The sequence below is a fragment of the Protopterus annectens genome, chromosome 3.part1 (assembly GCF_019279795.1).
Source record: "Protopterus annectens isolate FY-2018-M chromosome 3.part1, PAN1.0, whole genome shotgun sequence".
NCBI classification, from domain to species: Eukaryota; Metazoa; Chordata; order Ceratodontiformes; family Protopteridae; genus Protopterus; species Protopterus annectens.
The window spans coordinates 979597897-979619483 of record NC_056732.1 but is presented as its reverse complement, the minus strand read 5'-3'; the positions used below and the strand labels follow the sequence as shown (position 1 = coordinate 979619483).

At 45.1% G+C, this 21587-nt stretch overlaps 1 protein-coding gene across 2 annotated transcripts in view; it reads right to left on the bottom strand.

The window, feature by feature from the left end:
- The window catches only part of NCOA2 (nuclear receptor coactivator 2), a 1980807-nt gene extending 1960904 nt beyond the window's left edge, over positions 1–19903 (bottom strand). For both annotated transcript variants that reach the window (XM_044067155.1, XM_044067157.1), the window contains exon 1: positions 19838–19903. The gene's annotated coding sequence lies outside the window, so the exon portion shown is untranslated. The remainder of the gene's footprint in view (positions 1–19837) is intronic.
- Between the last annotated feature and the right edge of the window lie 1684 nt (positions 19904–21587).

The following is a 21587-nucleotide window of genomic DNA, read 5'->3' as shown; positions in this document are numbered from 1 at the left end:
GTACGGTCCAGATAGTATCTGAGCTGTCTGTGCACATATAGTGAGTGCAGAATTCTTTCACCCTTGTTTTGAGGGTTAGGAAAGAAGGTGGGAAGATGTATGGCCTGGTTGAGAGTTACATCAAATACAACCTTGGGCATAAAAGAGGGATTGGTCCTCAGGGAGACCCTGTCTGCATGGAAGATGATGAAGGACTCAATGGCCATCAGCACCTGTAGCTCTGAAACCCTTTTGGCTGAAGTGACAGCGAGAAGAAAAGCAATCTTCCAAGAGAGGTACCTTAGTTCTGCTGAAATAGCAGGTTCGAAGGGAGGTAAAGTAAGTTTTTCCAAAACAATATTCAGATCCCAGACTGGAGTGGGTAGCCTTCTGGGAGGTCTGACATTAAAAGCCTCTCTGAGGAACTGTTTAATCAAAAGATTGAAAACAGGGGCTGTTCTGTATCAAAATGAGCTGAAATGGCCGAGGCGTGGATTTTAATAGAGGAGAAGGAGAGGCCACTATTAAGTAGCTCCGCTAGGTAGTCCAGAATAAGAGGGAGGGAAGATTGAGAGGTACTTCCCCTTCTGGACTGGCTCCAGGAGCAGAATCCTTTTCATTTTCCTGCATAGGATTTTCCCGGTGCTAGGCCTTCTGGTCTCTGTGATGATGTCTAGCACCAGTTTGCTTAACAGGGGGCCCCTTGTTTGCCTTTACAGTATAAGCCATGATGATCGTTTGAGAGTCTGCAGATCTGGATGCACCATTACCCACACCCCCACCCCAAGTTAAGAAGTCTGAGATCAGGAGAAGCAGCCTGGGAGGCTGTCAGGTAAGGGGTTCCAATGTTGTTTGGGCCAGTCTGGAGCAATGAGGATGGCCTTTGGCCTCTCCTCTCTTATTTTGAGCAGAACCTTAGGGATAACAGGCAAAGAAGGGAATGCACACACAAAAAGGGTGTTCCAGTGGAAGGTCAAGGCATCCACATTCCAGGCTAGTTGGTGGTACTCCCTGGTACAGAATTTTTTCAGCTGATGGTTGGGATGCGAAGCAAAGAGGTCCACCTCTGGAGTCCCCCACACCTGAATGATTTGCAAAAAGATTTTTCGGTGGAGCTGCCTTTTGTGGGAGTCCAGAAGGTTTCTACTTAAGTGGTCTGCCAGGATGTTGTTGATCCCTGGTAGGTACTGTGCTATTAGATGTAGTCCCATGAGCGAGGCTGTCAGCCACAGGTTCATGGCTAGCCTGCACAGAGGGTAAGATTGGGTCCCTCCCTGTTTGTTGATGTACCACATTACTGTGGTGTGGTCTGTTTTGATATGGAGAACCCCTGGCTTGAGATGGGGTTTGAAGGATGCCACAGCCTTTTGTACTGCCATCATTTCCTTCTGGCTGATGTGTAAGGGAAGGTGCTGTGCGCATCCAAGCTATGTCTGAGGCGTCAGTGGTAATGGTTTGCCCAGTTAGGTGGAGGGTGAAGGGAAGACCCTTGTTCTGGACACAGGCCCCTGCCCAACAGAGAAACTCGGCCCTTATACAGGGGAACAGAGAAACTCGGCCCTTATACAGGGGATCAGAGGTAGAGAGGTCTACACAGGCTGAAGGTGCTGACACCAAAGGTCCTTTAGGTAACACTGAGGTTTTCTCATGTGAAGCCTGCCCAGAGGAATTAGAAGGATGCAGGATGCCATGTACCCCAATGCTTGCAGCAACTTCCTTGCAGTGAGGTGATCTTTGGAAGCAAGCTGTGTAAAATAGAGAGGCAGGAAGCTCTGTTTCTCTAGGGATAGGAAGGCCATTTGGGATGCTGTATCCAGCAGAGCTCCCAAGAAAATGATCTCCCTGGAGGGAGTTTGCTTTGATTTTTTTCTCGTTGATGGCATACGCTAAGGAGGTTAGGAGGGTTTTGACAAAGAGGAGGTCCTCGAGGAGCTTTTTTCTGCACTCTGCCTGAATGAGGCAGTCGTCCAGGTAAGGGTAAATTTGTATATTTTTCTGTCTGCACAAAGCTAAGCATTTGGTGGATACCCTGGTAGCAGTAGATAAGCCAAAGGGTAGCACAGAGAACTGAAAGTGTGAGCCTGCTCTGAAGCAAAGGAATTTTCTGCAGGATTCCCTGATGGGGATGTGCAGGTAGGCATCTTTTAGGTCTAGGGTAACTAACCAAGCATTTTTTGTCAGCATAGGCAGTAGCTGCTGCAAAATTAGCATTTTAAATTTGGGGACCACCAGGAAGGTGTTCAGAATGGAAAGATCCAGGATGGGGTGCCAAGTGCCCTCTTTTCTGAGAACAAGGAATAGTCTGGAATAAAAGCCTATGCCTGTTTGATCTGAGGGTACTGGTTCTCCTGCCCCTTGGGATACGATAGTTTGGACTTATTTCAATGCCTCTGCCCACTGATTTGAAGGTAGGTCTGGGTACCCTCTTGGAATTGGGAGTTCGTTGAAGGAGAGTTTGTATCCCTGAGAAAGGACCTTTAAGACCCACTGGTCCTTTGTTACAGAGAACCACTTCTCTTTGCAGAGGGAGAGTCTTCCTCCTAGCTTTTGGTGAGTGAAAAGAGGACAGAGGGGGGAGAGGGAGTCATTGAGAGTTTTTGACATACAGGTATGGCTTAGAACTACCTGCCTACGGAGCGGACACGGTACACTGTTTGGTTCTCTGCTGTCCCTGGGATAGCGGTCTTGAGGGAAAATTCCTGCTGAACCTAGGAGGTTGTACCCGAAGAAAATCTTTTACTGTTTGCATAGATCTTGCTTTGTCTTCCATCTTTTTAAGCACCTTGTCTGCTTTTTTTTCCAAACAAGCGGTCCTTATCCAAATGTTGATCAATTTAGACTTGACATGATCAGGGAGAAGTTGTTCCTTCAACCATGCATGTCTCCTTTTGACAGATCTTGACACTGCTGCCCTGCTTGAGGCTTCTAGGGCATCATATCCACAGTGTACAAAGAGTGTTTGGCCACTTGACAAGTAGAGTGCAGTACACATCTGCTCTTTCAAATTGGCGCAGTCAGGAAAGGTAGAAATATTTTGCTTTAATTGTTCCAAAGTGGGTTGTTGATATTTTAAAATATGGAACTGACAGCTGAGTGCTCTGATAGCTAAGGTTGCAGAGGTGTATACTTTTTTACCCCATCTGTCCAGAGCTCTGGCATCCTTGTCAGGAGGAGTTGGATTCTTTGCAGAACTAGCCTTAGCTCCTTTAGGTCCCTGTGTAATGACCTCCGGGTCTGCAGCAGGATTTCTGTACAGGTATTTGTGAGAATCCGGTACTCTGTAATACCGGTCAGGTTTACTGGGAGCAGGTGAAAGGGTGTCATGGGCTAAGCTGGATTCATGGAAAACACCATCCACCACTTCTAAGATAGGGGGGATGGCCAAGGGTCTGTACTGGGGCAGGTCTGGAAACTCTTAGTCTTTTCTTAGACTGAGGGAAGTCCTGAGATTCCCAGTGGAAATGTTCCCTGAGGGTGTGAAGGGTTTCCCCAAAGGAAAGGTCTTCTGGTGGGGAGGCAGAAGGAATGGATTCCTCTGCATCTGAATCCTCATAAGCAGTAAGAGGTCGTTGTTTCTTTTCAAAATCTGAATAATCACTCTTCAGAATCCTGTTCTGTCAGAATTTCAGGGGAAGGGTCTCTTTTCCTTTTAGAAGGTGCAGCCTGACTGCCCCTGATAAGGGAGATAAGATCCTGCGCCATCTTAAGCATTTGAGCTTGGGGTCGTGGAGGAGGGGTAAAATGGTGCCTGTTGGTAATTTTCTAGAAGTGGCCTGGCTTCTAGGCCTAAGAATATCCATCAGTCTGAGAGAAACGGTAGTTAGATGAGATTTTAATTTTTTTTGTCTACAATCGGTAGTGCAAAAGGCCTCCTCGGATGCCGGTGCCTGCATCGCGGTTCTGGACCCAACCGAGGCAGAGACAACCAAAGGCTTGGAAGACTAAGAAGATTTCTGCGGCATACCGGACTCCGAAAGGGTCTCGGTAGAGGCCTGCGTAGATATCGTATTGGCCATCAGGGGCTGCGAAAGTGCCTCACTGAATTCCGGAGAACCAACCTGCTTAATGGTAGCATTGTCGGAAGGCTTAGCCTTCTGTGGTCTGTCTCCATCTTTATCGCTACGTTTTTTCGGAATGTCTACGGATTGTTGGCTGATGGACACCACTTCGGAATGCGAAGACTGACGACAAAAATACCAGTCTACAATAAGAGCTCTATGACGAATGGTAGAACCAGCCATGGGGGACATTGTGGACTGATTCTAAACAAGTGATGCAGTATGAATGGAAGTCTCAGTGTGGGATCTGCTTTCCACAGGCGAGACAATTGTTAACTTTTTCGGACATCGGTTAGTGCAAGAAAAAAGGATCCCCAATGGGGTACTTAGCTTTACATGTTTTCAGCTGTAATCCGAGCTGTGGTAGCGACCGACTGGCACACCTGTGAAATGCTTCTGCTACTGGGTCCACGGCAAGAAAGACTGATGTAATGGCGTTGGTTGCCTTGCTTTATAGCACTGACGACCTGATGTCGGTCTACAAGCGACAGCAGCCGACGCAGAAAAACACTGACTCTGGTATTAGGGCCGACCAAGGGCTACCACAGCAGGGATAACCCACAGGTGATGACTGCAACAGTGAAACACGAAGAACATCAACATCTGTTTAAGGTACATTCCAAAATCACACTGTAGACAAACAGAGATTAACTGAATTAAACCCAGGACTAGAATATAGACCTCATTAGCACTAAGGAATACAGCTGTTTGCTGCCAAATTCCTACAAACTCCTGAAAGGGTATGGGCAAAAAAAAAAGACCTGGTGAATGAAAAGTTCCTTCAATGCTATACAAATCCAAATTTCCACAAGATCCTATCAAATTTTGCTATTGCACATTAGTAATGCTACTGTCTCCCAAATAGTTAGCCTACCACAGAAAATGTGATGAGTGCACCATGGGCTGTAGCACGAATTACAAGTGAATAAATCCAACAGGGTCTTCTTGATGAGTAAAATCCACGTTTATTGTGAAACAATAAAAAAACTGCAGAAAATAGTAAGCGCTTTCGCGTTGTTACACAACGCTTCATCAGACATGAAAAAGAGTTTGCAAGGTGAATCATTATAAGCACCTGTGTATCATGATGTCACAATTTCTTAAAGAGACAACTATGTAAAAACACAATCCTAAATAAAACAAATGCATGGCATCACATTATAAAAAATTACATAAAAGTCAATGCTTAAGAGGTCTAGAAGCTAAAAAAGGCTTGATGGTAAGCCTGTCATTAAGCCCAAATCTATGGGCTTGAAGCTTCAGGATCCATTTACCTTCCCTTTCTTCAACCCTGTTCTTTATATTACCTAATCTTCCATTAGTGTTGACCATTTCAAGAACCAGGAACCTAAATGTATGTGTGTCACCTAGCTCCACTATATGTTTCGCCAGTGCGTTCAACATATTTCTCTTTGTTATTGCATATATATGCTCTCTAATGCGTTCTCGTAGTGATCTAGTAGTCATCCCTACATAAAATTTCGCACAAATTTGACAGTCAGCTAGATATATTAAATTGGTGGATTTGCAAGTGGCATGGTGCTTAAATGTGTAAGTCCTTTTGGTTGCGGGATGTGTATATGTAATAAATTATTCTTCCAACAATTCTTTCTAAAAAGTTCTGTATCAAAGCCATGATTGCTCTTGATGATCTTAACATCTAAAAAATCAATATCATCTGTGGAATGGGTGCAATCGAAGCTAAGAAAATCTGTGGACGCGTTTAAATATGTGATGAAATCTAAAAGTTGTTGAACAGTTCCTCCCCATATAAGGAACACGTCATCCACAAATCTATTATAAAATTTCAAATGGTCAGAGAAATCAGAGTCACCATTAAACACGTATGTGTATTCCCAATGAGCCAACACCAAGTTGGCATAGGCGTTGGCACATGGGGTACCCATCGCTACACCCTTGACTTGTAAAAAGTAGTTGTTCTGATAGCATAACACATTATTCTCGAGGGTTATCTCAAGAAGTGACATACATCTGTTAACCATATGAGGTGTCAACTTGCTACGTACAAGCATAGCTCTAACATATTCCAAGCCTTTGTCGTTAGGAATGGATGTGAATAAAGATTTCACATCTAAGGTGACTAATATGTAATCACCATAGGAATAAAATGAATGGCTAAAAACTGCCAAGTTGTCTAAAAAATTGGTTGCATCCTTTAGAATATGTTTGACTTCTGAAACAATGGGTTTTAATATTTTATCAAGGTAAATTGATAAGGGTTCAGTGAGCCAACCTCGACTGGACACAATGGGGCGCAAAGGTGGATCAAAAGTGTCCTTGTGTATTTTAGGGAGACCCCTGAACGATGGCACTAAAGGCTTATCAATCAAGAAATAAGAATACAAGTCATTATCAATGACATCAGTCAACATCAAGTCATAAAGCATAGCATGTACATCTTTTATGAGATTATTCAACCTGTAACTAGGTAAAGGTAAATAAGTATCATTGTCAGAAAGCATGAAATGTATCTTTTCAACATATTGAGAGCTGTCCATTACAACTGCGCCCCCTTTTGTCCGCTTGTCTAATGACAATAATAGAGCAATCATGGCTTTGATACAGAACTTTTTAGAACGAATTGTTGGAAGAATAATTTATTACATCGAGAGAGTATGCACCCTCAACATATATATAGAAACATTGTTAAGAACCAAACAACAAGGGTTTCTAGATTGACATCAACACAAACAGCGTATCATCAACAAAAAGTTTGTTTAGCCAGAAATTTCATGTCTAGGGGTTATAATAAGAAATCAGTACTTGAGGCAATTTCTGAAGGTGATTCCAGCAGAACCAATGAGGGAGCTCCGATAATTACTAGATCAAGTATCCAACCCAAACAATCGAGGTTCAAACATACACCCAATATCAATAGGATTGTTGTTCCATACACTAATAGAAACAATCATGTTTTACACATTTTTGACAAACATTGGAACTTACTCATGATAGATGAAGAAATCAAATCTTTGATAGACACAAAGCCTAGAGTAGCTTACAAGAACATGCTCTCACTGAACAGGTTACTTTGTTACGACAGCACATACATTCCAGCACAGAAGAGTCATAAAACTGGCACTTTTGCCTGTCATACATGCAACCAATGTAGACATATTGCCAACACTCGTACATATACACATCCCATTACCAAAAGGACTTACACATTTAAGCACCATGCCACTTGCAAATCCACCAATTTAATATATCTAGCTGACTGTCAAATTTGTGCGAAATTTTATGTAGGGATGACTACTAGATCACTACGAGAATGCATTAGAGAGCATATATATGCAATAACAAAGAGAAATATGTTGAACGCACTGGCGAAACATATAGTGGAGCTAGGTGACACACATACATTTAGGTTCCTGGTTCTTGAAATGGTCAACACTGATGGTAGATTAGGTAATATAAAGAACAGGGTTGAAGAAAGGGAAGGTAAATGGATCCTGCTTCAAGCCCATAGATTTGGGCTTAATGACAGGCTTACCATCAAGCCTTTTTTAGCTTCTAGACCTCTTAAGCATTGACTTTTATGTAATTTTTTATAATGTGATGCCATGCATTTGTTTTATTTAGGATTGTGTTTTTACATAGTTGTCTCTAAGAAATTGTGACATCATGATACACAGGTGCTTATAATGATTCACCTTGCAAACTCTTTTTCATGTCTGATGAAGCGTTGTGTAACAACGCGAAAGCGCTTACTATTTTCTGCAGTTTTTTTATTGTTTCACAATAAACGTGGATTTTACTCATCAAGAAGACCCTGTTGGATTTATTCACTTGTAATTCGTGCTACAGCCCATGGTGCACTCATCACTTTTTTGTTTGGTACTAGTTTGTTTAAGGAGAGTGCTTTATCTGGCAGTGTGGTTCTTTTTTTAATTTACTACCACAGAAAATAATAATGGCATGCTGACTTTGCAATGCCACTGCACAAAATAGAAAAGGTTCAGAGTTTAAGAAGGCTACCACAACTGGGATAAAAAAAAGGTCAAAACTAAATTTTCAGATAAATCACAGAAGGCAAAAGAGCAACAGGCTGATAACCACATAAGAGATGCAGGTCACAGGCAGCCAACTTGGTATTTTCTTGAAGACCTTACACAGATGTTGCATTTGGGTCACCACTGAAAACGGACCTCAGGCCAGATGGTCGGCCAGTCTGGTTAACAGCATATATTAAAAACAATCCTCCAAGGATAATCCTGATAGCTCCGAACTGGCCAAGACAACACTGGTACCCATTGCTGAGGAGCATGTCTCGGGACAAAATGTGGTCAATACCCCTGATGCCTTTGATGTTAACTCAGAACAACTACAGCATCATGCATCCAAACCTAAAAACTTTGCAACTGACTGCATGGAACATCACATAGCAGCAACTAATCCAGATCTTTCCCAAAGGGTTAAAGACATTATCCTTGAAGCCAGCAGACCTTCAACAAGAAGGAACTATGCAGGAAAATGGAAAAGGTTTGTCATTTGGAGTGCTGAAAGAGGAAAAGATGTGTCGAATATAGATATTGCTAACATTCTGGAGTATTTGGCAGAGCTTCTACATACAGGCCTGTCCTATTCCTCCATCAAGATACATGCATCAGCTATTTCAGCAGAATACAGCTTTGATCCACCTGTCTTTTCACATCCTCTACTCAGGCAGTTCCTCAGAGGGATCAAGAATGTAAAACCTCCTAGGAAACCACCATTGCCAGCTTGGGACTTGAACTTTGTGCTAGAAAAGTTGACACTCCCTCCTTTTGAACCAGCAGCAACAGCAGACCTACAGCATCTATCATGGAAAACTGCTTTCCTACTGGCAATAACCTCAGCAAGGAGGGTTTCTGAACTTCAGGCCCTAATGGCAGTACAACCCTTCCTAATCTTCCACCAAGGTAGAGTGTCCATGAGAACTAATCCTACATTTATGCCTAAGGTGGTATCCAGAGTTGATCAGTTTTCTCGGTTTCGGCCGAAACCGAGACACTCGCGGTTTGCTTAACCGTGGTTTCGGCCGAAACCGCGGACCGCGAGTGTCAGTCTTTTTCTTTGCGTTTTTTAACAATTTGGGTAGTCGGAGGATCCGACGGCATAATGTACGCAAAATCTGAGCCGAAAAACTGTTCAGCAACTCCGACCCGCCTAAGCGTTCCGGTTGAAGGAAGCACAGGCGAACAGGCTGCTACGTCGTGATCTGGGCCTAAACAAGGCAAACAGTAAGAGTGGAAATCTTTATGAGGTATTTGTTTCCCACAAGTTAAACAGTTATTGACTTTTCTGACATCGGCTGAGGCAAGAAAGAGTCCCCAACGGGGTACTTAGCTTTTAGAAGTCTTCGAAGTAGTATTCGGTAGTAGTAATCTCTGGATCTGACCGACCAGCACTTGCGAACAGCTTCTGCTTCGGGCGCCACGCGGCAATAAAGACCGAGGAAAATGGCGTCGGCTGATGCCTTTATACCCGAAGACCAGCAGAGATGACGTCGGGTGAAGTGCGACATCAGCCAAAGCCGGACCCAGACTTTGGAATCCGGCCGACCGAAGGGCTGCCTGACGACAGGACAACCCAGTTGTTATGACTGCAGATGCATCCATGACGGACATCAATCCTCTTACTAATCTTAACTGCCATGTGCCTGGTCCATATATTTTCAAACTACTGCTCTTCCAGCACACTGTCTCTTCCTGTCAGCTAACTATCCTCCCTTACCCCAAGGTGCAGCAACCTCAGAGCTGCATTAAAAGCATGGTATAGTATAAAATGTTATGTCTCAAGCAGACTAGCATGGTAACACTGCTCAAAGTATCAGTATGTTAATCATGTGGTCAGGTTTCCCGTGTGATGTTAAGTAAAAGGCCGGCTCTACATCACCTCAAATACAAATCGTTTCAGAAGTAATTTAGAAATGATAATCAACAATAACATTTTTCCTCCGAGCTAAAAGTGCCATGGGACCAAAGGCAGCACAAATGTCACAGGAGGTACTAATATGAAATACCTCCAAACACACAACAAAAAGATCATGAAGCTCATAAGGATTTTGATGGGAGATTTTGTGCCCACACAAAGCACATTAAGGACTGCAACCAGCACCAGAAATAACTGTAAAATGTACTAAGAAATAGCACAATACCCAAGATAGCGTTTAGGGAAAGTTATGCAGGCAATGTTAAAGAGGAATTGGAACATTTTAATCTAAAACCCATAAATCTTCCAGTCTATTATCTCTAAATGTATGAGTCTACAAATCTAGGCATGCTAACACTGCAAACCACTGTACAATAACAACAAGAAGAGGCGGGAAGGAGAAGATGGCAAAAAGGCTGAGAAAGGAAGCTATATATAAAGATTTCAAAAGTTAGTATAAATGCTAATCTAAAAAAGTTTTCTTTACAAAAGGAAAGAGACAAGATATCTGTAATCACTAATTAGACCAAAGGGCTTCTGAAGTTGACATAAAAACTTAAAACTGAAGGATGGCAAATAAGATTAGAGCTAGACAGTGGGAACAGGGCATTATGTGAAGGGAAGATTTTGGAAGGGAAAAATGAAAAAAAAGGAAAACGAATCCAGGCCAACACAGGTTTATTAACGAAACACAGACGAAGGTTTACCTAGGTTTCGTCCACATAGGACTTATTCAGATTTTGGAAGGGCTCAAGGCTGGAGTACTAATTTGGCTGGACTGGATATGTGCAGAGGCTCAATCACCCATACGGCAGATCAGATGGAATGGATGAATAGAATATGAAAATTTCAACATAAAAAGCCAAAAAGTTAAATGCAACTTTTATTGGATGACTCTCAGCGCTATGTCTTTCTACTGCAAAAGAAATATACAGCTACGTAGTGTGAATGCAATAATGACTGCAGGATGCCGAACATGGTTTAGCAGAGCTATGATTTAACAAATGTTTCAGACCAGCTCAGTGGTGTAGAGGGATAAAGTCCTGATGACTATGACGTAGCAACTCAAGTGCCTGAAGAAGATGGTCAATGAAGGATGAGAGTGGCCACCATGACCATCATTAGGGGGAAGGGAGGTGGCCCTGATTTGCCATAAGGGTGACAAATTAGAGCACTAGGTATTACTTAAAGGAATGGAGTTAAAGTTTGTTTAAACCTGCTCTATCATTGTGAAACTGTACCAGGCAGCCATGTGCAATTTTATGTGCACAGGCACTCTTCCCTCGAGAGACAGCTATAGTGGAGCAGAAGCTGCTGAGGGGGGGGGGTGCTACCTAAGAGGGAAAAGGTAAGCCACCTTCCATGACCAGCAAAGCTGGCCTGCTACCACCAGACTCTCGCCATGGAATGAAATGATCAATCAAGATTCCAGGGCAGGAACACATGAGCTGTAGGGCTCTTGCCCATCCAAGGAATGGCCATTTCCCTTAGAATGTTTGGGCTGATCGGCTCCACTACTGGTACCCATTGTGAGGGATCCTGCGGAGGGGGTGGAAAAGTGTTTCAATGTACTGCATGGATTCCGAGAGCGCTCCTTAACTGAAAAGTGCCAACAAATCCGTCATGTCATGGAGAATCCCCTTCCAATGATATACATCATTCAAGGTTACAGTATCTTGAGGAAGACTACCTTTTGGTGGGACAGAGGAGTCAGTGCCTGCACAGTTAAACATTTTTCACAATCATTTTTCACAATCACAGCTTTGTGTTGAGCTTCAGCTAAGCATCTGTAACATTCTTGGAAAAAGGCTAGGGTAAAACAGGGAACATGTACAATGCCTGAAGGCCATGAAAGTTAGCATAGTGACAAGAATTATAGGAAAAACTAGCAACAGTGCAACCGGATGACTAGATCTTTTATATGCAACTACAAGTTGATTAGCTTAACAGCAGCAGCTAAGAAACAGAATACTTTGGGGAAGGCTGGCAGCAATTCTACACAATACCAAACATGGTTTCAAGGCCAAAAGCTTCTATCATTCTCACATGACCCAGTTATATATGTCAATTACAGATGACTCTAATAGCAGAATATACCAGGACTTCAGCAAGACTTTTGAATTGGTGCAAAACAGAAAGCTGAGAAGAAATCTGGAAGGGATGTCAGTAGAACCAAGCCTAAGAAACTGGACAGTAACAAGGGCAAATGGTTAGACATGCAGGATCACAGACTATGGTGACAGGAACAATGGTAAGTATTAGGAAAAGTGCCTAATGGAGTACCACACGAGTCTGTCCTGGGTCCAATATTTTTCAGTGCATTTGTCATATCTGAGAGAACAGGTTCAATCCCTTTTCAGATGACAAACAGGAATAGATAATGAGGATGGAGAGAAAGAGACAATTGAAGGATAATAAAAGGCTGAAAAAAATAAGCAGAAAGGTGTCAGTTAAGATTCAACGCAATTAAATGCAAAGTACTGCACTTCAGTCACAACAAACCTGGTGAGAAGTACCAGCTGGGGGGAGCGGAGCTGATGGCAAAAAAATCACGAAAAAGAACCGGAGATGGTGATCACACCTGGAGTGGGCCACAGGGAGCAGAAAGAGAAGGAGTGGCAACAACAAAAAATGTTGGACTTCCTGGCTCCATGGTGCAAAGGTATGCAGCCCCTTCTGCAACTCAGGTGACTGGGATTTGAATAGCAGCCTCAGCAGTGGGCAGCTAGGGAGGTAACAGGACTGAAGGGGTGTGGCCAGTTCAACTCGTTTGGGATGGGGGGGTTGTGGTCTCTCAAGGAACACATGGAAAAGTGTGACTTTTTCTGATGGAGAACCAGGAAATTACTTCACTTCTTGTGCTGGAGGGAAGGGAGTGGGGACTGCTTGCTGGCAGCATCTTTTGGGGAAGTGAAGGACAGTCAGTGTGCTTAACCTACTGCATATGCCTCATTTCCGCTCCGCAAATTGAGCGCTTGTAGGAAAACATGATGGATTATGTAAAAATCTTCAGCCACCCCTGGTGATTAAATGACTGATGATCCTCTTGGGCGACTCTCATGCCAGTGATAGGGAATGAACAGGTCAACTAACTGAGAAGCTGAAAATCAACAATAGGGGATAAAGAATGCAAAAAAAGAAGTTGTGTACTCACCATAACGTTCCATCTGAGTAGTTCTACTTAATTTGTCTTCAATCTGTGGGTCCTCAGATCCACTTCGGATCTGACACGGCCACATTTTCCAGCTATGGCTCCGAGCTCCAAGCACCTCCCCTTACCCATAATGCCTCCCCGTCTCCCTTCAGATAGAGTTTGCTGCCTTACAAGAAACAGACACCCGACCCAATAACACCTTATCTACCAAAATAACCAACAAATACAACCTTAGCCTAGGCAAAGCCAAGGATCCCAACAGTAACAATCTGAAGACTTACATCTGGAAGATAAGGTCAGGGGGTAGGAGGGAGGGACGGTTGAAGACAAATGAAGCAGAACTACTCAGATGGAACATTGCGGTGAGTACATAACTTCTTTACCTGACGTAGTTTACTTCATTTGCTCTTCAACCTGTGGGACAGAGTCCTCAGCTACCTAATTCTTGGGTGACCCTCATGGAAGGATGTTCTAGAGCACCATAGAGCCGAAGGATGCTCTAATCCTAGAGAGCATGTCTAACTTGTAATGCGAGACAAAGGTATGAGATGAGGCCCAAGTGGCAGCTGAACAAATGTCATCCAAAGATACTCTAGACCAAAAGGCTGCTGATGTAGCCATAGATCGGGGTCGAATGAGCCTTCACTTTTCCTGGTAGAGGCAGACCCCTCTGTGAGTAAGCTCAGCCAATGCATTTTGAAATCCAGGGAGCAACTGTCACATTTGAGACTGGTTTACCAAAGAAGGATTTGGCATAAGACACAAAAAGTTGGTCAGACTTGCGGAAAGGCTTGGTCCTGTGAAGGTAAAATCTCAATTGTCTATGTACATCCAGTAAATGCAATTTATTTTCCCCTTGTTTTGGTAGTTAGGAAAAAAAGACTGGCAAGTTTATAGCCTGGTTAATATTGGCTTCCGAAGCTACCTTGGGAAGAAAGGGAGGGTTAGTCCGAAGTGACACCCTGTCTTTATGAAAAATCATGTAGGGCACTTTGAAAGAGCCCGAAGCTCCGACACTCTTGGTGGAGGTAATGGCAACCAAGAAAGCAGTTTTCCATGTAAAAATTGCAAATCTTCTGAAGCCGCAGGCTCAAAAGGGGAAGAAACTAATGCCTGCAAGAACAAGGTAAGGTCCCACGGAGGGATGGGATCCTTTATGGGGGGTCTAAGAAGAAAAGAACCTTTAAGAAAGGTCTTGCACAGTTTAGAGGAAGCTAAAGACGACATATTAATCCCCACGTGAAAATCAGATATGGCTTCCAGCTGAACCTTAACCATGGAAGAACTGGCACCCTGTTGAAAAATGCTAGTCAAAAAATCTAGAACTGCCGACAGAGGTGCCGTAAAAGTATTTAAGGACCACCGAGTGACAAATATAGAAAAACATTTCCATTTACTATGATGGACTTTCTTGGTAGAAGATTTGTGAGCCGCTGCCAGGATGGACTTAACAGGGAATGACAAACCGGGAGTCCTAACAATCATGGAAACCGGAGCAGCCAAGCTGCGAGCTTCAGACTGTCCAGATCTGGGTGAGGAATCCCTGAAGGGTGTAAGATAAGTTCCAGAACTGGATCCAGTGTCCATGGTGGAACTACATGAGACCTGAGTAAGGGAAACCAAACCTGTTGAGGGCAAAATGGGGCGAGGAGGATCACAGTGTCCCCAGCCTTCGAGCTTTCTGCAGAAACTTCGACATGAAGGGAAGAGGAGGATATGCATAAAGAAGACCGGGAGGCCAAGCATGAATTAGAGCGTTTCTGGGGGTTTCCTCCAGCGGGGGATTCAGACCTAAAAATTCGCTGCACTTCGCGTTGGAAGGAGATGTGAAGAATTCGCAGCAAGCACAACCCCACTCTCGGAAGATCTGTTCCGCTACTGAAGGATTCAGAGATCACTCGTAAGACATCAGGATAGATCTGCTGAGCCTGTCCACTAGAATGTTGGACCATCCCAGAATGTGCGATGCCACCAAAAATGGCCGGTGGTGATCGCCCATTCCCACACACTCATAGCTTTGTGACACAGGGAATAAGATCTGGTTCCCCCATCTGTCGATATACCAGACCAATGACATATTATCCGTCTGAATTGCAATTATTACTAGAGGGAGATAAGCATGACGGGTCTGCAATGCAAGAAGAACCGCTCTCCTCTCTAGAACATTGATGTGCAGATAGGTCTCGGAAGGGGACCACATGCCTTGGACTGTCCTTCCTGAACAGTGCCTCTGCCACCCCAGTACGGAGGCATCCATGGTCACTGTGGTCTTGGGCAAGGCAGGTTGAAATGGACGCCCCTTGAGGAGATCCGGAAACGGAATCCACCACCAAATGGAATCCCTGCATGCTTTCGAGATTCTCACTGGAAAGGACAAAGGGAGGTCTACTAGAGACCACTAAACTACTAGTGTCCACTGCAGTACTCTCATATGGAGACGTGCCATAGGAAGAAGAGTGATTGTGGCTGCCATAGAACCTAATGCCCTCAACCCTGCTTCAGCTGACGCAGATCGAGTCTGAATAATGTGTAGGACGTGTAACTTCAGATTGCGTAACCTGTCTGACATGAAGAACATCCTCATTTGTATTGTGTCCAGCCGTGCCCCGATGAAGTCCAACACCTGAACCGGGAGTAAGACAGATTTGTTCATATTGATGGTGATGCCCAACTTGTTGACTAGCCGAAGAAAGGAGTCCCTGTCTTGACAAAGTAGATACTCTGACAGGGCGGTGAAGAGCCAATTGTCCAGGTATGGAAAGACCTGAAAGCCCTGAAGCCTCAGGTGAGCCGCTACTACCGCCATTACTTTGGTGAACACCCGAGAGGCTGTGGTGAGACCAAAGGGAAGGGCTCGAAATTGGTAATGATTGGCTCCCAGCCAGAAGTGAAGGAACCTATAGGAGCGCCTGTCCATCTTGATGAGGTAGTACGCATCCTGGAGCTCGACTGAGCACTTCCAGTCTCTGGCCTGCAGATAGGTTCAATTGGGACAGATCCAAAATTGGTCTGAGGTCCCCCGTCTTTGGCACTAAAAAAAACCTGGGACAAACCCCGGATCTGGACTGGTCTGGGGGACAGGCTGGATGACTCACTTTCGTAGCAGTGATTCTACAACTGCTGCCTCCTCCCGCTTCATGGGTGGAACGTCTGGGAGGCTTTGTTGGAAGGGGAAGTTCTTTGAACGGAACGAAATATCCTCTGGATATGATTCGCAACACCTTCTGATCTGTTGTGATGGCCTCCCAAGCTAGTGGGTGTAGCGACAAATGGCCCCCGACTGCCTCCAGAGATGGACTGTCAGGCAACCCATCACGGCTGCTGCCCGGGTTTGCCTGAAAAAGGTTCTCGGGTCCTGAAGTTCTTAGGACCCCCTCTGCCTCTTGGGTGGCATCTGTCAAATCCCCCTCTGCCTCGGGGGGGGGGGGGGGGGCAGTGAGCCCAGACCTCCCCAGGAAAATGCCGGAGACCTGCGTAATCGCATCTTCTTCTGGCTTCACTGGTTCCTGGAAAAGGACCTTTGAGGAGGAGAGAAGCGGATTCCGACGGCAGACAGCGTCATCCCATCCTTCTCTCTCTGGACCAAGGTCTCTCTTACCGTCTTCCCGAAAAGAGAAGAACCATCATAAGGAGTGTTAGTAAAAGATGTCTTGAAGGGCTCTGAGAATGGACATAACCGGAGCCAGGCGTGACACCTGATGCAACGCCTGTCCCCGCTGCCCGTGCGGCTCCCTTCGTGGTGTGGGAGAGCAAATGCATGGACGTGTTCGCTACCGCTTTAACGGTGGCCATTTGTGCATCGAAAGTCTTCCTGTCGTCTGCTGACATGTACCCTGAGATAGACTCCATGATTTCTTTGACTAGATCTCTCTGGAGTCAGATAACATGCACCAAACAGTTCAGCACCCTCACAGAGGTCACTGAAGCATATGCTCACTTCCCAAAATGATCCAACGTCCTTGACTCTTGGTCAGGAGGATGGACCGTGGAGCTCTCCTGTGCGAGCTCCATTTTGGTGGTCGCTGCCACCATCACAGCATCTACAGGGGACCCCTTATGCCAATGCAGCTCATCTGCGGGGGGACTTAAAACCTTGTCTGGACGCTTTGGTATTGGCTCTACGGTGTCCAGCTCCTTCCAAGCCCTAGAAGTTAACTCCACAAGTGGAACGGCCGGAGGGGACACCCAAGAGGTAGACTGGCCTGAGCCAAATGCCTCCAGAAACATGGACTCAGAGGTCGGATTTGGGGCAGACCACCCCCACCTGACGAAGGATCTCAATAATGTCTACAAAGGAGACATCCTCGGGGGGTGACCTTGGGGAACCTTCCTCTTTATCCAAGTCCATGTCCTTGGAAAGAGACTCTGGGGGAGAGTCCAAGTGCCTCCTCTTGCACGTATGTTTGCAGGGGGCCTCTCCTCAGGGGGACTGTCTGGGGAGGCCTTGCAAACGGGTTGTTCCAAGAGCGGAACTGCCTGGGGCACTACGGATACGGGCTGCCCCTGAGAGGGCAAGATGGTCGGGACCACACTCAAAGCCAGGGGGGTCTGGATGGACTCTGAGAACGAGACAGTCTGAGGCCTCGACCTTGCGAGAACCCTCTCCACCACGTCAAATGCAGAGGGGGGACAGGTCTCCAGGACAGAAAAAGCAGAAGTCATTCCCCTTGACCCAGCAGGGGAGTCGGAGTCATGCCTGCTGGAGCCGAGACGCCGAGAGGTATGCTCCTCTCCGACAGACTCGGAGCAGAACCCCACCCCCCTCAGATCCAGCGGCTCTAAGAGCTCTGATCTGAACTGGTCAGATCAGACACACTCAGGACAACTGCCGGCATCGAGGTACAGGGTACGATCGGCACAGACCCCTAAACTCCGAGTGTCCTCGGATCCAATGACTCTGAAACCGAAGGTCGGATAGGAGAAGGAGTAATAGGACAGAATATGGGCTGAAGGGACCCTGCTCCGGTGGGAGCCGGCCCCGGCAAAACCCCCATCTGAATTTGAGTGTGGATGAACTTCCGCATCATCTTGTCCATCTCCGCTTCTGAAAGACTCCGGGTGGAGTGGGAGGATGCCGCCGAAGCTGGGCAGGAATGCCGGTGGAGCGAGGAAGACCTAGACAGCGACCGGCTGACTAACTTCCAGGATCAGGTGAAAACCTCAGGGACCTGAGCCGAGGGGAAACAGGCCTGGAAACAGGCATTACCTTCGGCGGTGGACCGGCCTACGACAAGCTGTCACAGGAACGCTTGCGATGTCAGTCCTTCTTAGGTTTATCCCCCTCCCTGGGCCTCTTGTTGGGAGTGCGAGTCCCAGAGACCAGGGAGGAAGAGGAAGAAGCAGTAGCCACTGCTTTTCCAGCCACGGAAGAAGAGACCACAGTCCCAGCAGAAGAGGGCAAGAAGCCCTTGAGGATCAATTTGTCCCGCCTGTCCTTAAGTGCTCTGGGTTTAAACCCAGCGCAAATAGGACAGAGACTGGAGGTGAGTAACCCCCAAGCAAACTATGCACAGAGTGTGGCCATCCACCGGTGAAAGCTTATAGCCACACTGTGCATTTTTTTAACCCAGGCTTCAGGGCCAGACATCCTGTCGGCCAGTTCACTAACACACACACACACACACACACACACACACACACACACACACACACACACACACACACACACACACACACAGCAAGAAAGAGAGGTAAGAGCAAGAGAAAGCCTACTACTTTTTTTTTTTTCTAAGAAGAACCCCGGGGAGGTGAGAGAGGGGGTTAAAATAAAAAGGACGAGAAAAGAGCTAATAAACAGAGAAAAATACAACCTGAAAAACGCTGAAGAAACACTGGAGCTCGGACCACTTAGCATACTCTAAAGTGGCAAACAAGATCTGAAGGGAGAAGGGGAGGCATTATGGGTAAGGGGAGGTGCTTGGAGCTCGGAGCCATAGCTGGAAAATGCGGCCATGTCGGATCCGAGGACCCACGGGTTGAAGAGCAAATGAAGTAAACTACTTCAGATGAAATGTTAGGCTGTGTCCTGTGTAGGACAGATACCAGAAGTAAAGAGGTGATGCTTCCACTTAGGGAAGAGCTATGAAAAAGGAATGTGGCATGGAGAGAAAGGAATACAACAGCAAAACAAAAGAGCTTCAGCTCTTCTCACCCAAGATGAAGAGAGACACCGGTGAACAAAATCATGTCCTGGAAATAGGAAGGTGTCATTTTAACCATGAAAGACAGAGGGCGAAGGAGGGAGCAGATTATGAGGACTAGCACCTTCTTGGACCTCTAAAAGCTTTTTTTTTGTTGTTGTTACACACAGAAGATTGCAGACCAAAGGAAAAGGCAAGTGGAATGGGGGCGGACGCATTTTCACCTTGCCCTTTGCTTTTCTGAATGAGTAATGCAGAAGGATGTGATACAGGATAATGGTAGAATGTTAAAGCACCTAAAAACAACAGACTAGATAGGCGCATTGTTTTTTGTTCTGCTCTAAAGTACATACTGACAGGATGACTTGGGAAGCTAAGAAACACCAAAAGGCAAACATTGCTCAGAAATGAAACATGATCAAACTCAAAGTTAATTCAAAGGTGGAGAAATCAGGACCTGTATCAGAACCTAAACAAATATACAGACTTTTAAGAAATCTACAGACACATTTTTCAGATTTTCATAAATGACACTTTACTAGTTAAAAAAAAAAAAAAGTTAACTTCCTTACCAAAATGTTCTGTTGAAATACAAAATCTCAAGTTGTCTGTATCTTCCCCAGGACACTCAGTCACACCTAAAAATAAAGAAAAACAGGTTTTACTACACAAAGCAAATGCTTTCACAGCATAATATTTTTCTGGAAAGCAAGCAGAACTACTTTGGCAACTTAAAATACACAATAATATGAAAGGTGCTGCAATTTCCAAAGTGAAAATTTACATGAAATGTCAACTTATTTTACACACTAAATCAGTGTTCACGCAAAGCTAGAATTTCCCTATCTGGATTTTCACATACTTATGTGACATAATGGATAAGCCTTCTGCAAAACTAACAGAAAAAGAAAATACCTTTCAACTTACCACTTCTGTGTTTTATGCTTTAGCTATCTTAACAGCAAAACCCTGCTGAACTTTTTAGGGAAAGGAAAAGTACAGTTTTGTACCTACCATAAATGTAGATGTTCGAGTGTATACACTGTTGCAGTCATTACACTTGGGTTATCCTGCCGTCAGGCAGTCCCGCAGTCGGCCCGAGTTCCAAAGTCTTGGTCCAGCGTTGGCTTTTTCCATGAAGTCAGTGTGCCAGGGGTATACAAGATGCAGCCGACGCCATTTTCTTCAGTTTTTCTTGCCCCAGATGTCAGGTGCCCCCAAAAAGGTAGGCAATGTAAATTGCTAATAAAACATACATAAGAAAAGCAAACAAATACTTTCTGTTACCAGCAAATACTCCCCATAGGTAGCAAAGGGTAGAATACTAGGGTAAGTACCAACAAGTAAGAGGGGAAGGAGGGAGGGTAACCTGGACTGCAGCAGTGTATACACTCAAACATCTACATTTATGGTGGGTACAAAACTGTACTATGTTCATCGTGTTACACTGCTGCAGTCATTACACTTGGGTAGAATCCCAAAGCTGAGGTAGGGTGGCTGGTTCTATAAGGCATTAGGGGTGGCTATAAGGTCCTTCAGAACTGCAGTGGCAAAGCCAGCTCTAGATTTAGAGTATAGAGGCAGATGATAATGCTTGGTGAAGGTATGTACAGAACTCCAAGTTGCTGCTTCCAAAATGTCCTTGGTAGGTACTCCTCTGAGGTAACAGTTGAAGTGGCTGTTGCCCTGGTGGAATGAGACCCAGTGCTGCTGTTGGGTGCAGTTTTCCCACGGTGTGTATAGCAGAAACGTATACAATGCCCTATCCATTTTGAAATGGTCTGTTTTGAAATGACTTTTCCCTCTGTTCCTGCAGCATATGCTACAAATAATTGCTCAGTTTTCCTGAAAGCTTTTGTTTTGTCCACGTAGAAGAATAACTGCCTGTGTATATCCAAGGAATGCAGTAGTCTCTCCCCTTTGTTCTGTGGATTTGGATAAAAAGTTGGCAAGTGAATAGTTTGGTATAGAGCCACACTTGATACCACCTTTGGCATAAAAGTAGGGTTTGTTCTTAAAGACACCCTGTCTTCGTGGAAAATTATGAAAGGTTCCACTGCCATTAGTGCCTGTAATTCTGAAACTCTTCGAGCTGAGGTTATTGCCAGGAGCAGAGCAGTTTTCCAAGAGACATATTTTAAGTCTGCTGAGTTAGCTGGCTCAAAAGGAGGTAAAGTTAATTTTTCCAAGACGAAGTTGAGGTCCCAAGTTGGAGTTGGTGCTCTACGGGGCGGTCTTATGTTTTTAGCCCCTCTGAGGTACTGTTTTAGCAAAGGATGAGAAAAAATGGTGGATCTGTGTTGTAATGAGCAGAGATGGCAG